The following is a 16481-nucleotide window of genomic DNA, read 5'->3' on the forward strand; positions in this document are numbered from 1 at the left end:
TTTAGTTCAGAATAACATAAGATCTCAAGCTGTTTCTTTCCATGCACAAACTTTTTGGAACCCAAACTTTCTACCCTCAGCTTTGGTTCTACTCTCAATCCAAAATATGGAAAGTACCGATATCCCTTTCTGAGTTATTTTTTAATTAGAGATTGGAACTGGTGGTCTGCTAGTAAATTTTGCATTTGCCACCAAAAATTGAAAGTTGTTAAGTCAAGTAACTTCCTATCCCACATTAACAGAAATTAAATTTGCTAATATAATATGACAATCAGCAACATAAGTGCAAATAGAAATCAGAATCTGCACAGACTTTCTAAATGCAATGTTGAATGTGTAAACACATCTCTCCAGTGGTTTGTTCTTGCTAACAAGTGTGTCAAAGTTGCTACTTCTGTTTACCTTAAATGTTCTCTAGGCTGGGCTGTGGTGAGGGTGTGTTGTGTGTGTGTGTGTGTGTGTGTGTGTGTGTATGTGTGTTGGGGGTTTGCAGGAGAATGATCTGAAAAAAATCACAGGTATGATCAATATCAACCATCCCACATGCCTGTAAGGCTATTTAATTCCTGAAGAAGAATTGGCTTATTTTCTTCCATCTTTTATCAGTGAAGTGGAAAGAGAATGTAGTTAGAACAGCCAAGATGGAGTTACAGCTCTTCTGTTCCTTAGCTAGTGCAATGGTGAACATTTCTGGGTCTTAGTTTAAGTCTATAGATTGGTGATATGCAGATTCCCACCATAGGATCCTTGTGAGAATCAAACCAACATGAAAGCACTTCTTAAAGTACTTTGCCGGTGTTACAATATCAGCCCCTCTTATCTTTACTACTGCTGTTACTCTCTGACACCAGCTAATTCAGTCACAAGGCCAACCTTGACTCTTGCCCTCCTCATTGTTTTTTTTTTTTTTTTCCCCAGAGGGGTCTCAGTTCTCCAGATGGTGGGGGTGGAGAGTAGGTGCAGGAATAGCACAACATGGCCTTACTTTCTGCCATCCTGCACAGGGTGGGGCGGTTTTCCCTTCAAATTTGAAATAGCTAGAATTTGTCTCATTCAAAGTGGATTAACTCCCTATTCACTAACAACCACCTTTCTCCAGGGGAAAATGACTGACCCACGCACACAGGGGACGCTTTGGTGCCATCTGTAGAAACAAAGCATTTTTTTGATGAGGAAAGAACTTCCGCCATGTGCCAGGGACAGGCAGAGGAATGGAACACAAAAGTCACTTGGGTGTCTTGAAGAATTATCCACTAATTCAGTCAATACATATACAGGGGTAAAACTGTCTCACTTGGAATTTTCAATCAATAGCAGATCTTGTCGCTTAGGATTCCTACAAATGAGGCCAATTTTAGTGTCCTTATTTTACAGCTGGAGAAAATAAAATACTGAGGGGCACAGGTATAGTGGCAGATGATAAACTAGTCTCCACATTGACCAACCCTTAGTCTCAGTGAGTCCTACAAAAGAAACCATCAGGGGAACCACACCAAGCACTAGAGAGACACGTTCAGGTTCAGGTGCGCCAGGCTTTTCCTTCTCCTTTCTGAGACGGATTGCCCTCTGCCCGCTTTAGCTGAATTTTTATTTGCTGGGATATTTTAAATTGTCTTGCCTCCCTCCCCGCCTCCATGCGTCTGTGCTGTCTGGACTTTCTCAGACTCTTCCATGACTCCAATACCCTTAAATTATTCTTTTTCATTAACCACTTTGCCATCTTGCTTTTTCATCTTTCTCTTCCAGGTTTTCATTAAGACAGAAGAAAGCTGTTATCAGCATTCTTCCCTGGGCTCCTGCAATTAACCTCTCTCTACAGAAAGAAATGGCTGCTTCTTCCTTCTCACTGCTTTCCATCTCTTAACTAGTTTTTAAGATGTAACAGAATTTTAACACTTGCCCCATGGTTACCAATTTAGCTTAATAGCCTCTTGCAAGGATTATTATTGTCTTTCCCTCTTTTTTGAAGTCCTTTGAAAGCTGGAATGCGTCACACCCACCAGTTCTCTCTCTCAGTTATGGTTCTGGGGCTCCTGCAAAGGACCCCACAGCTTTTGTCGTCTCCAGTTCACTCTGACTCCATTGCTGCAGTGTCTCTACCCAGGACGCCACCTCACCCCTTGAGAGGTGAGCCTAAGCTCACTGGCCCAAGGCTGGGTGTCTGCTGGGAACCCTGCCTGTTCTGGAGCAGTAGCTGCTGCCACCACCTTGGTCACAGATGACGTGGTGGCGTTTGTGGTCACCTTGTTTTCTTTGTGGCTCTAGGACTTGCCAAGTGAGGGCCACGAGCCCCTGGTGCGGTGACGTACTGTAATGTGACTTTGGCTGAGGCTGCCTTTGATGTCCCCATCTCCAGGACACAGCTTCACTTTCTCCACCAAAAGCACACTTGTCCTCACCACCCCCAAGGCCAGACATTTACTCAATGCGCTCTGCACCGGGCACACAGACTGCTCCCAACCTCCTGACCCCGGCTGCCGTCCCTCCAGGCCTCCTCCTCTTGGAGGAGTCATAGAAAGACTGATCATTTGCCTCGATGTCTTTGTTCTTTGAATTTATCCTTCTTTCTCCTGCCCTCCATCTTGCCTGCTGAAGTTGATGTTCCTTTCCACTAGCTTCACTTGGGCGGGGGTTCTCTCTTTTAAAGCATTTGTTTCCACCCGACTGCATCCCTGTGATTGAAGCAGGCAGGTTTTTCTTTCTTGCCTTACTGTTTCCTTTGGTGGTGGTGGTGGTGCGGGACAGGCGCCGAGCCTTCCTCTAATCCAGTATTCCTCAGCCACCTTCATGCTGATTCTCTCGGTTTTAATTTGCTAACATTTCCCTCCAGGCAGTTTCCAACATCACTGACTACACTGTGGGCACTCCACAAATATTAAATAATCATCATCCTCCTTTTGAAAAAAAAAGAAAGAAAGAAACCAGCCGCTCTTGAATTCTACTTGTCAAAACAGAACTATTTGTGTTCAAGTCCTCACTCTACCCTGTCCAACCTAATTATGCTGAGGTCAATTTTGTTTTGCAGCTCAACAGCATATACTGTCGAAATCAAAATCAACTCCTCTGCTCCTTAGAAATAAATATATTCTGCCTTATTAATCATCTTGGCTTAGGAGCAAGAGACTGATTTGAGTACCCACAATCTGCTAGACGGTAGCAAGTGTGTAAAATAAATGTTATCTCTTCCCCAGGCTTATACTGTTTGGACAGCAGGATTGAGGATAAATGATATTTTATTTTAATGGGTGGTATAATTTAAATGGAAGTATTTCATTGCTGTCCTTATTTTCTTAGTAATAGCTCTTCCTTAGAATAAACCAGCAGGGTGCCACATATCATTTTGCCCCAGGCCGGTTCTCACTTTTCTCCTGGTCTTTGGCTGAACTGGCAGTAAGAGGTAGTGGTTGGAGAGAAGGCTCTGGAGTCAGCTGGTTAGGGTGGACTCCTGACTTTACCACCTGCTAGCTGTGTCACCTTGGGCAGCTTTTTGGCTCCTCTGAGCCTCAGGTCCCTTATCTTGAAGTGGTATTAAGAATAATACCTACTTCTAAGCTTATTGTGAGCATCAAACAAATTACAGTATTCCCTCACTTATCGCGGGTATTATGTTCTAGATGCCCCCCCCCACACTGAGGTAGGAACCTTACATTTATTCTACACTCTTAAACCAACATAACTTTAACAACATACGTATACAGTACCGCAAAATCCCACGATATAGCGACAAATCCATGATAAATAATTAAATATATTTTAAAAAATCCCACGATACAGTGAGGCTGCGATAAGTGAACCGTGATATAGAGAGGGACTACGGTAATACAGTATTGTGAGAAATGCTTGGCACATACTTAGTGCTCAGTAAATGTTAGCCTGTATTGGCTAGATGTTTTATTTAAAGCTACCTACCAAGTTCCCTTTTCTTCTCTTTATGTATTCCCACTCAGGTTCCTTAGCATCCACTTGTTGGGACATTTCTATCTTCTCGGATTATGGGAAGTAGAGAGGTCAGTGGGGAGAACAGAGGGTGTGCTGTCAGCTAGGCCTGGGTCCCAGTTCTCCCTTTACCACTTTCAGAGGTTGGACACATTACTTTAATTGCTCTAATTTTTCTGTTTCCTCAGTTGTGAAAATGGGGTTCACACTATCTTACGTGGTGATTGTGAAGGTCTGTCTTTGGCATGTAGTGGACAGTCCATAAATGATAGATCCATTCTGTCTTTCCACTAAATTTCTTTGCTGAGTAAAGGGTTACGGGACCCTTGCTCACACACAGCAACCCCACAAAGCTCAGATTTTGATGAACAGATGAGATGAAAAAATGCAGGAGCCTGAGATTGAAGGATGGAGGGAAGCCTTTATATACCTAGGGCTAATACTGTTCCAGGATTTGTCATACTTGAATGAAAAGGGTTGTGTGGCCACACGGCCACCTCTAGCACTTGTACATGTACAGGGGTGGAGGATTTAGGCTAATAACACATTACTGTATCCTCAGAGAATGCATTTTTCATTGGTCATTCACTTCATTTTTCATTTGCTATTTTTCATTACGGTATTAAACTGTGTGACAAATGAATGGTAGAGGAACTTGACAGGTGATTTGATTTTCACCTTTGTCAGATTATTTGGCTTCGTTTCCTTATGAAAAGAGAAGGCTGGCCCTGTAAAACTGTTTTGTGGATTTGTTTTGCAGCATGTGTTTCCCGCCACTGCCATATCTAATCCATCTATTTACCTGTGATTCAGTCACAGATCTGTAGCCCTCAGGAGCCTGGATATATATTGACAGAGTTTCCTATTTGCTACAGTGGGTAGTGTCTAAGGCACATTCCACATGAACTCCCAATTCTTTTTCTGCGGAGCTTCTCCACATCCTGTATTATTAAAGGAGCTTCAATTACAGTGTGCCCACAAAAGACAGTCTTGGCAACAAAAGGAAGTCTGTCCATTCTTCTGTTTAAATACAATAGCAGATTTTGCCTCCCTATTGGTAATGCGAAAAGGATAAATACAATATTGAGCATATTCTGTCATTTGCGAGCTACCAAAGCCAGGGTTAGCAACATAGCTATTCACTTGAACAGTCCCAAAACTTTATTAAAACTTATTATTGTGTGTGCTTCTGGGGAGAAAGGGGTCTATGAACTCTGTAGATGCTATTAACTTCACGAATAATCACACTGCCCAAGGAAGACAAAACTGCAAGGAAAGAAAGAAAAAAAAAAAGTTCAACTCCCCCCAACCACATGGGCCAAAAAAAAAAAAAAAAAAAAAAAAAAATTTCAAGATAGATCATGTTTATCTGTCTTGTTGCAGCTTTCAGCAAAACTGATGTGATAGGGCGCTTAAAACAGTCCCCTGATAGCAGCTTCACTTAGCAAGCAAATAAAAATGAGAGCCTCTCTTAGCTGGGACAGCTTTAAAGAAAATGGAAGAGATGCAGTAAACCCTTAAACTTAATAATGGAGTTAATTGTGAGTTGCTAAAGGAGACAGGAGATGAAGAAATGGTTTATGAGCCACCTGCCTTCAAGTGCACCCGCATTTTCAAGTGTGCACACCCAGCGATGCTGTCCCACTTTCCTTCTTCCTTCTACCCAAAGCTTGTAAGCAATCTCAGGCTTTTATGAAAGCCTTTCCTTCTAAACTCCCCATTAAGCAGCATTCAAAAATGCATGCTGAAAGTGTCAGTTATTAGCCTGGGTGCACGTCAAGCCCGTGTCTCCCGCCTGTTAATGTTTGCAGTTACTCTGCTCTTGACCTATTAAAACTTTGTTTGCTATTATACTCGCTGGGAAGCTAGTCATGTGGAAAGGTGTTGAGGAAATGAGCCGGTGTGTTTCCCAGGTGATATAAACACTTTATCAAGCTGATCCCTGCCATGTTATGTAAACTATACCAAGGAGCATTCATTTTAAACAAAGAGATAAACATCTAATATGCTTCAGGGCATCATGCTTTATGCATGAACTACTTTTTATTTTTATATTTGAGGGTTTTTTATTTATTTATTTTTAACACAATCTATTGGAGTGGAGTAGTAAAATAATGTCTTAACCACAACCACAGCTGCACCTCAGTTTCCAGGTTCTGAGAGTGATCTGCTCAGTTAATCTTGTGTTAACATTTTAAGTTCATTCTTAACAACTAATTTTAACCTAAAAATCTATTAATAGTTGTAACCAGAACTTAAAAGTTAAATGAAATAAACTGCAGAGGTAAAAATTATATGTATATACATTACAATTTATATGTATGGGCACTTAATTTCAAAACCTACATTAGCCTTCTTATTTTTCACTTCCATCTGTCATCACAAGCCTCCACTAGTTTTTTCTTTAGAAATCCCCTAGATTTTGTTGAACATTTATGTGCAAAGATATGAGCCATGATACGGGGTTTCACTTTCAACATCACATGATCCTTTGGGATGGAATTCGTATATCAATTTTGCAGATAAAGATATTAAGGCTTAGAACATATAATAACTTGTCCAAGGTTACCCAGCTCTGAAACAAGACCCGAAGTCAGGGGTCTTTGACTTTAGAGTACTGCTGTTGATACAGAGGGTTGGAGGAGAACACAAGTTGTGGGGTCAGTTCACTGAGTTCAAGTTCTGCACCATTGCTTATTGGTGTATAACCTTGGGGTAACTTACTTAACTTTTCTGGATTTTTGTTTTTTTTTAACTCTCTTGTACAATGGGGTTAAAAATAGTTCCAGTCTCAAAAGTTTTGATGAGAATTAAAGGAGATAATATATATATACACATATTGCCTGGCACCTAGAAAGTTCTCATTAGTTATTTGCTGCTATTATTATTGTTAATTTTATTATCATCATGGATTATTGCTACCCATATATGACAGTTGTGGATTTTTAATTATTATACTTTCTCAACCTAGACAGTAACTCCTCTGATCCTAGAAGAACTAAGGCTAGGAGAATTTTTAATGTAATATAATACTGTTCATTAAAGTATGAATCTGTTTGTCATAAGTTTTACAAGGTCTACATTAAATAGTATTATAGAAATTCTCTTACCCCAAACCTGAATTTTCCTCCCTCTGTCTAATGCAATTTCCAAAGAAAATAAGTTGATTCAGGATGTCATTTATATTTTATTATCTACTGTATGAAAGAGAAAGTTATAATTTAGTCAGAAAGTAATATATATATATATATATAGCCACATACTGTGACTTATAGCTTTAAGTGGAAATTTGGGGGATGATATCATGTACATAGAAATATCAACCTACTTCCAGTGGGAGAAGACAAGATATATTGACTCCCATTCATGGCTTCCTCAATCCTGATTTGCAAGAGTTGGCTCTATCCTTACTCCTTCTCTGCTAATGAGAGTTAGGAGGAGGTCTCTATTTCCCTCCCCACCCAATGCCTTCCCTCACCTTCCACACATACATTTAGATCAGGAGCTGGAAAATGACAAGTTACTCTTACAAAATTATGAATCCTTGTGGATTCTGATTCAACCCATTGAATGTGAGGATTCTTCTAGGTTGTAAGTAGCATAGTCATGTTGACCAGAAGAACCAAACAGATTCAGAGTCAATCCACTTTCCTCACATGGACACAGCTTCTGTTTTTCAGTTTCCTTATTTGCTAAGTAAGAGCTATTAACCTCACAAAGCATTGCCATTGGTGGTGTATTTATAGAATAATTTGTTAGGATTATTTGCATCTGCACTGAAATTGGTTTTGAATTCTTTCCAATTGGAGAGATCTATCAAAAGGACTGAAAATGAGTGAAAATGATAGGAGTATGTTCCAAATGCAACAGAAAGCCACCCTCCCACCAAATGCATTTTTGGCTGAATTCTCTGCTTCTTTATATAGCCAAGATAATCCTGCCTAAGGGACAGGGATAACCATTGATATCAATGGGGAACACAATTTAGATCTGACACTTGTTTTTGACTAACTTTTGGCATCTGAATCCAAAAATGACCCAAGTTTTTCTCTGTCATGTCAGCTTTTTAAGGTACAGGATACCCTTTGTCCAAAAATCATACAAAATGTAAAAAGGAAAATAAAAAATTACCTGAATATACTGTTTATTTAGAGTTATTTTATTCATATAAAGGCTATATATTGTTCCTGTAAGTCAAATTGTGTACAAATAGTCAAGTTCTGCTACCGAACATACATATTAAGGTATTTTATATTTTCCAACGACAGGCTAGGAAATGCCAAAATGAGATACTTGAAACAGTCTCCTTCAGTTGGCAAAGCTGTAACAAATTGCTTCATGAGACCCAGTTTTATGTGCAGAGGTGGGAATATAATGTTCTTTCTGTCAACAAGTGGCTCAGGTAGAATGTTTGGATCACCAGGTTTGAGGTCAGATTTTAGAGGCCAAGTCATCTCTACCCAATGCTTCTCACAAGCTCTGCTGTCCCACATACACAGAAAAGAGGAATACTTGGTATATCTGCATTGCTGACCAAGAAGGAAGCAGACCCTATGAAGGTCAACACAGATGATCCAATTGTGCTTGTGATATTGCAACAGATCAATGACTCTCTTTATGTCTTCATATTCTTCACAAAAACAAGCTGAATGGCCAATTGGCACTGCACCAAATAAATTGCCATTGTGGAGGAGAACACACTTAAAGCTCCACTTTGAGCTATCGATGAACAGTTGCCATTCAGTTGCATTCTAGATTGGAATTCCCAATTCCTCCATTAAACCATGGATGTTATGGCAATACACAAAGCCACTGTCACTTTGAAAGTACTGCAGAAATGCACTTTCTCTTGATCGAAAGTAGGATGCCTTCGCTCCTTTTTCAAGCAAGTTTTTCTCGTGTAATCTTGATGCTGGGAGTTCTGAAGTCTTTTTGGATAGTCCCAAATCTTGTGCCAAATCATTCAACTCTTGCTGATCAAATCCCTTATGAACAGAGTCATCTTCAATTTCAAAATCTTCATCATTGCTGTCACTTAGTTCTTCACCATACTCCTGTTTTTTTGAAAGAGGGTAGTTCAATGAAAACTGGCACTGGGATTTCAGCTGAATGAGGCACTGGGCATATAGCTGATGGTAGACTAGGATACTCTATTTTACATTTACTTTTCTTGTTATATCCTGACGTTTTCACTATACAAAAGCAAAAGACAATTTAATGATCTCTGGGCTCTCGCCAAACCATAGGTATACCAAATGGCAATTTATCACGTGCTCCCTTTGTCCACATCTGTAAACTCTCAACACACTGCTTGCACACCTTGTGAGGGGCCCAAGACTTATCTTGATCACCAAGTTTTACTTTAAAATATGCAAAATAGGCTTGCCCTGACAAATGTGCTGATGTTTCCCTTTTGACTGGGAATGGTGAAACTGCCACAGATATAACAAAACAAATCAGGGTTGTTTAGGCACTTATGATGAGAAATTGCAGAGGCAGACATGATCTGAAGGAAAGGAAATAAGTACGTATGTAAATAAAAAAATAAATTCTGCAAACCCCTTGTATACAGACAAGAAATTGGACTACACTTTGGAATACAATTAGAGAGCAGCACACAACCTCTCACCTCACTGTCTCATATGTAACTGAGTAGCCTAGATAAGTATGAACTTGTCGCTGGTCTCCAAGGTCATCCCCCACCCCTCCCCACTCGAGAGAGGTTTGCTCTCCGTCAACAGGAGAGCACTAGTGCTTCCCTCGATCCAGGCTCGAGCCGGTCTAGAGTTGTTACATTAAGATAAGCTGTACAGAAAAAACTTGACATGATAGAAGAAAACTACTGCAGTTTTGAAATCAGCATGCCTATTTAAGTCTAAAACAGCTGAAAAATCGAACTAACAGGAATTATGTTAAAAATTGCTCCCCTGTGTTAGGTGGGAGCAGGAACCAGATGATCAATACCCTTTGCATGTTTGAAGAGAATTTGAAAGAGTTTGACAATTAACATGGAATGGAGGACATCCTCTCTAGAGAGCTACTTCTGAAAGGAGCTGAAAATACTCCTTTTAATTTTTTTTGCCTTTCCTCTAGAAGGCTGAACAGTTTGATAATTTTTCCCCCACCATAACACCTTGATTTTATCTTGCTTCTCCAACACAGTTGTTTCCAGCTTCCTTCTCTTCCTAGATTATAAGAGCCTCGAGGGAAGTTCCCATTTCTTTTTCATCTTTATGTCCTTCAAAGAATCTGATAGAGATCTCTGCACACAGAATTTGTGTTGAAACACCAAATTAATGCCCTCATTATCACACTTCCTCACAGGTAGAGACTTACTCAGCTGGAGTACTGAATGTACTCAACAAATCCAGATGTGAATAAATGAATGGATGAACGAACAGGACTTTATAAAAAGCTGCTGCAACACCCTCTTGGTAGAAGCCAATGGGACAAAAGACAGTTGGGAGTGGAGCTATGTCCAAATACCATGCAAACTGGAACTCTTATGCCATAGCCTATCCTCCAGGAAAAAAATGAAAACAATTCAGGGACATTAATGAAAAGCCAGATATAAAAATCACTGAAGTAGTCTATTGGAACAGTAATTCCTACTCTCTTTTGGAATCATGGTCCACATTGAAAATCTGAGCATACTCTTTTTCCAAGAAGAATGCACTTTTGTCCACATATACAGTTTTGTATTCAGTGTTCTGCTTGACAGGGGAGGACCAAAATAGATCCCCAGTTTAGCAAGCTTTGATTTAATAAGTTTAATAAGAACTTTTAAATTCTGGTCTAAATCCTGATATCAGTGGTCAGGAAAAATTTATTTATTTCTCCATTTGTGGTTTTCTCATTTGTAAAATGGAAATAACATACTCCTAACCTCACAGGATGGATATTCATTCATCAGTGGTTTTACAATGATCAAGCTCCTTGCACCGGACAGGACAAGTATTTGAGTTGGCTACTTCCATTCACTTCCCCTCCCCCCTTTGTTTCACTGCCTCCCTTGTACTCTTTCTTCAGGTAGGTGCCATCTCTACTAGCCTGCGGGCTCCATTAAGGCTAGAAATGCAGTTTTATCTATCCCTTTGTCTCTTATTCCTTCAGATCCTAGCATAGCGCTTTATATGTAATTGACAATTAAATAACATTTAGAAATATATGTTGGACAGTAGTGAAGTCTCCCACACTGGTTTAAATATGTGGTGGAATGAATTGCAGGGAGGTTCAAATATATGAGTGGATCGGTCAGACAGACCCCATTTCGATAAAATACCGTATTCACAAGCACACTTGCTTTATAAGTCCTGGATACAATCACCGTCTAGAGAAGGGGTGATTTATTAAGTAGCTGAAACATTCTCTCTGCTGTAGGATAAGCTTTCAGCCTTTACCTCCATTTGTGGGCAACTGAAAATAAAAGGACTAATAAAATCCAATCACCCAGAACTTCTTCCTATAGACAGACTGAATTATAACTTTTTAATTTAGGCAGGTAAAGAGTTATTACAGTAGGACTCTAGGGCAGGAATGTGTTAATAAAATCATCCTCTCTGCCTTTTCATTTAAAATAATCCCTTGAGCTGATTAAATGAAATATCACTTGTTTAATAACTGACAGAACATTATTTTTAAGCACAAATGTTTTGCATATATTTGCTTTCCATTTTTAATTCCAGGCACAGAGGGATGGAGGCCCTGACATCACACAGAGGGAGCCGGGCTCTGTGCATGGATGCAGTTTGCCCTGTCGTAGTGGCATCTATAATTTAGTGTGAAGCAGCGAGGTAGACAGAGCATTATCATTAGAAACCATTCTGAACAGGGATATAAAACACAGTCGCAATAACACTTGTCAGAAAGGTGACTCTAGTCAGAACTCATATCCACGAGTTTCAAGATAAATGCTGACACGGCAGCCATCCTACAAAGACTATTATTGCTTAAAAAAAAAAAAAAAAAAAAAGCCAAACCCCCAAACAAAGCAAACCCGTGAACCTTCCCCAGAGTGAGCAAGTTAGTGTGAAGTTTTCATCTGGGGTGGCATAAACTTTCTGTGATTTACAGCAAGTATATCCCTTTTCCACTTGGATAAGGGATTTTATGATGCCACATTGGAAGGATCCAATAGCATTTTGGGTTTAATGATGTTAAGCTATTTGGAATTCTTTCCCCCCTGTTCTTTGGAATATAGGAGCCGTGCTCCTAAAATAGGTCATTAGCAGTGCGGTGGACAGGTCCATTGCCTCACTCACCGGACTGCTCGGCTGGTGCTCGCATTTCCCCTGTCTTCTACATTTAGAAAAATCTCTTGGACCTGGGACGAGGCTATGATTTAATAACCCTGTTCTGTTGGCTTCATAAAGCTGTGAAACCTCAGAAAAACCCCAAATCTGAATTACAGTTCTAATTGCTGTAGCTCAGGCAAACGGTTTCACCATTGAAAGTTCTATTAGCGTCCATTTCACACTGAGCACGATTTGTTGCCAGAGGTCACTGGGCTGTACCCTGACTTGCCTTCTTCTCCACTAAGGTGGCCACTGCTTTCCTGGCACCCTTTTTGTCTGCAAGACAAATGGGAGGAGCTAAACTACTGATGACTGAGTGCATATTTCTCCCGAGCTCCCGGAATTTACTCAAAGAATACACTTTGATTTAGGAAAAATAAGTGTATTATAAATGTAAATTTACAGTGTAGCAGGGCTGTTTTCATTACAGAAGGATCTGCTGTGATATAAAAATATGTTTTAAAAATAATTTCCCCTTTACTTGATTTTAATTAATGATATTTAAAATAAGTAATTGATTATCTCAGCTTTTAAATGTTTAATATTGTTTTCTAACAATTAAAAGCATTAAAATAAAAACTAAAGTGGGCCCTGGCTGGTGTGGCTCAGTGGATTGAGTGCTGGCCTGCAAACCAAAGGGTTGCTGGTTCGATTCCCAGTCAGGGCACATGCCTGGGTTGTGTGCAAGGCCCCCAGTTGGGGACCTTGTGAAAGGCAACCACACATTGATGATTCTCTCCCTCTCTTTCTACCTCCCTTCCCCCTCTCTAAAAACAATAACAACAACAAAAATAAAGCTAAAGCAGGCATGTGGTTAAAAAGAAGTTCCAGCAATACGGGAGGTTCTACAATGAAAGGAAGACTTTCTCCCAACTCTGACCCCCAGTTTCCTAAAATCTCTCCCAGAGGCAGTTTCTTACACGTCCCCAGGTTCTTACATGTCCCTGCAGAGATGTCCTATACACTCACCACATATGTATCTGCAGTTATTCTCTTGACGTGCATACATTGTTCTGTCCCTTGCCCTTTAATTTTTAAAATTTGCTTAATAGCTTGGAACTTGTGCTGATCTTCAATATTCTTTCTGGCAGTATAGTATTTTATTTTGTAAAAAGATTTATTTATTTGTTTTTAGAGAGAGGGGGAGGTGGGGAGAAAAAGAGGGAAAGAGACATCAATGTGTGGTTGCTTCTCAAGCACCTCCAACAGGGGACCTGGCCTGCAACCCAGGCATGTGCCCTGACTGGGAATTGAACCGGTGGTCCTTTGGTTCACAGGCTGGTGCTCAATTCACTGAGCCACACCAGCCAGGGCAGGCAGTATAGTCTTTAGTCTGTGGGTATAATTATATGTCAATTCTATTTATTTTTGCAATAGCAAAAAAAGTTACAATGAATATTCTTATATATGCTTTTTTCTGTAAAATATTATTTTAAATAGGGAATTCTACTAGAATATTTAAGGTTTCTTTGTGTAATGTATCTGAGGAAGAAAATTTAATGTTAACATTTAGGGCAGGTGACCAATTCAGACTAACCTGAAAAGCAAGATGAATATAGATACTTAAAATGATGAGAAAATATTTTTTTAAGTTCTAGAAATATGATTTATCTCCTTTGAGGGATAAAATTCTTTTACAATGTAATATATTCCTGTGGTGCCTTGTGAGGGTTGGATGGGCCCTTTAATGAGATCCATCTCTTTAATTAAGTTAAGAGTCAATGAATGGAATCACCAACACTACTTGCTCCTTCTGAAGTGTAGAAACTGCCCAGTTTCATGGCAAATGCCACAATTGCTTACACATGTACTTAAAACCAACAACTTCCTTTTATGCTATTTTCTAATAAAAATGGGAATAAAAACAGGTATCTGATATATATTTCTGTTCTGCTAATTCTGGACACCAACCCTGTTATGTCTCTTAGCACCTTCTAGTTATTCTTTCTAGTTCTGTGACTATAATTGAGTGATGACTTATGGAGCTTGTCACTTACCATCTTGGTGTGCCGTCAGAACCCCAGCTCTCTGAGGGCAGCTTTTTCACAGCACTTTACAGAGAGTGGGTGTACCAGGCTCTAATTGCTCAAAGTACAGTAGAAAGAAGACATCCTTTTTAAGTATTGAGCATAGGAAGTTCTTTCAGAATAAAAAGTTCTACTAGCCACTTATCATAATTGCACCAATTTGAGAGAAAAAACCAGTATGCCTAATTCCCCTGCCTATGCTAGCTAGGTTGAAGAACTAACTATACAATTCCTTGACGAGTTCAAAAATCTCTTATTAAATGTTGCTTATCACGATTACTAGGCCCATATATGAAATAAATCAGTATATTACTGAGAAAAACAAAAGATAATTCTACTGTTTTTGATACACATGGACACGTGATGGTGTGCTTGTTCATGAAGCTTTAGTAGGTTAGTGGATGAGTTACAACTTTAAGGCATACTTATCCACAATCGTGGGGCATCAGTTTACCATACTATCACCACTTGAGAAGACTGATTACGGTTCAATCTGATCTATTTTTGGAGAATGAGCTAGATGCTTATTTCACGAGCATATTATTAAAGACTGAACTTTTATTTATATTGATACCATAAATATATTGCCTTCAATTTCTACCCATCCCTCATAATTAAATTATGTTAAAAAAAGGTTTTCTGATTGGAGAATAAATAATTGAAAACCTGTTTACTCTAACTTGTAATCATTCCAACAACAAACATTCGCCCAGGCCAGTGGATGAGCCATTGTGTGAGCTGTGGCTGTGTGGGTGCCAGCTGCCTGGGCACGTGTGCCCTCATAGAAGGGAACAGGACTGCCATCTGAAAGACAGGGAAACAGATTTATAGAGATAACAAAGATGGCTCAGGAAAGTTCCAGTGATGTAACCAGACATCAGGATTTCCAGGGGTGATGACGAGAATCTTCATTTTGAACAAATGAAGATTGCATTCTGAAGCTGGAGAACCTTGGACCTGGAGTAGCAGTAGCTAGCTCCATAGACATGAAATGGAAGAAAGACAAGGCTTTGTAAAGCCCAGAAAAGATCCATCACTAATGTATCATTAAAAAAGCAAAATGGACTGTGGGTTCGTAAATTTGTAGAGAAAATAGCCTTTAGGAGAGTAACTTGGTACTGCAAGTTGATTTGGGGAACTCTGAAATAGGTAATGCTTTTGTAGCACATGTTCAGCAGATTCTAGAGGCCAGAGTAATTCCTCAACCCCTCCTCCCCGAACAAATCATCATGAAGTCATATACGTTATATGCGAAACAAAAGCAATAAGCAAAACATACTGAATTTTCTTGCTAGCAACCAGGAGTTTGGGTTTATAGCAAATGTACTTTCCTTCCCTGGCAGCAAACTAAATTACATACAGATTAAGTTAGGTGGAGGAATAAATTTCATCAAAACTGTGTTGGATAATCTAACTTGGATGTTGAAGTCAACAGCAGCTGCTATGGATATGGTATTAGAGTGTGAAAATCCAAGAGACCAGTGTTCACTTAGAAAAACAGAAAAATCACAAGATAACCTCAAAGGACTCCTGCTGCACTATTTACCAAATGTGTTTCTCTAATCAGCTGTTTAAAACACTTCAGGTTTTCATATTATGTCTATAATGCCCTCTAAGAACCCCATATAAATACTAGTTTCATTTAGGGGGAAGGAAGGCAGTGCAAAGTGCTAAAATACATGCTTAAGGGGAGTCTGCCGTCAGAGCCAGTCCAGGAGTGGGATGGGGGTTTCTCTCTCCTGGGGCAGAGCTCCTTCTGTGATGTCACAACCATCTCGTTAAAGGACTTCATTTCTTAGCACATAGTAGGTGTTGGAAAATGCTAAATAAGTTAACAGTGACATGTCAGGTAATTATCAGGAATAGGAATAAAGTGCTCGGGGAGTTATAAGAAAAGAGTGCTAATTGGATGAAGATGAAGTTATCACTGCTATTAGCAAATAATTTTGGTAGTCTCCTTGAATTATGAAATTGAGGTAGAGGTTTTAAAAACCATTGTAAGGATACCCAGTTCATATTTCCTACATAAGGAAAAGACGGGAAGCCAATATTTCTTCCTTGAGAGAAATACAGGTAGCTCCCCAGCAATAATCTTATGGAAGCATTTTTTTTTTTTTTAACAACATATGGTAAACCCTATTTAAGCATCTCCTGACTTATGTAGGAAAACTCCATAATTAAAACTGCAGGCTCAAATCTTTGCTTTAATCATCAGCTAGAGTTT

At 39.5% G+C, this 16481-nt stretch overlaps 1 protein-coding gene across 2 annotated transcripts in view; it reads right to left on the reverse strand.

Annotated features, from left to right (window-relative positions):
- NPAS3 (neuronal PAS domain protein 3) overlaps positions 1-16481 on the reverse strand; it is an 893587-nt gene that overhangs the window by 88617 nt on the left and 788489 nt on the right. The window lies entirely within an intron of this gene.

This window comes from Furipterus horrens, unplaced genomic scaffold (genome assembly GCF_987537825.1).
Source record: "Furipterus horrens unplaced genomic scaffold, mFurHor1.1.pri manual_scaffold_3, whole genome shotgun sequence".
Classification (NCBI taxonomy): domain Eukaryota; kingdom Metazoa; phylum Chordata; class Mammalia; order Chiroptera; family Furipteridae; genus Furipterus; species Furipterus horrens.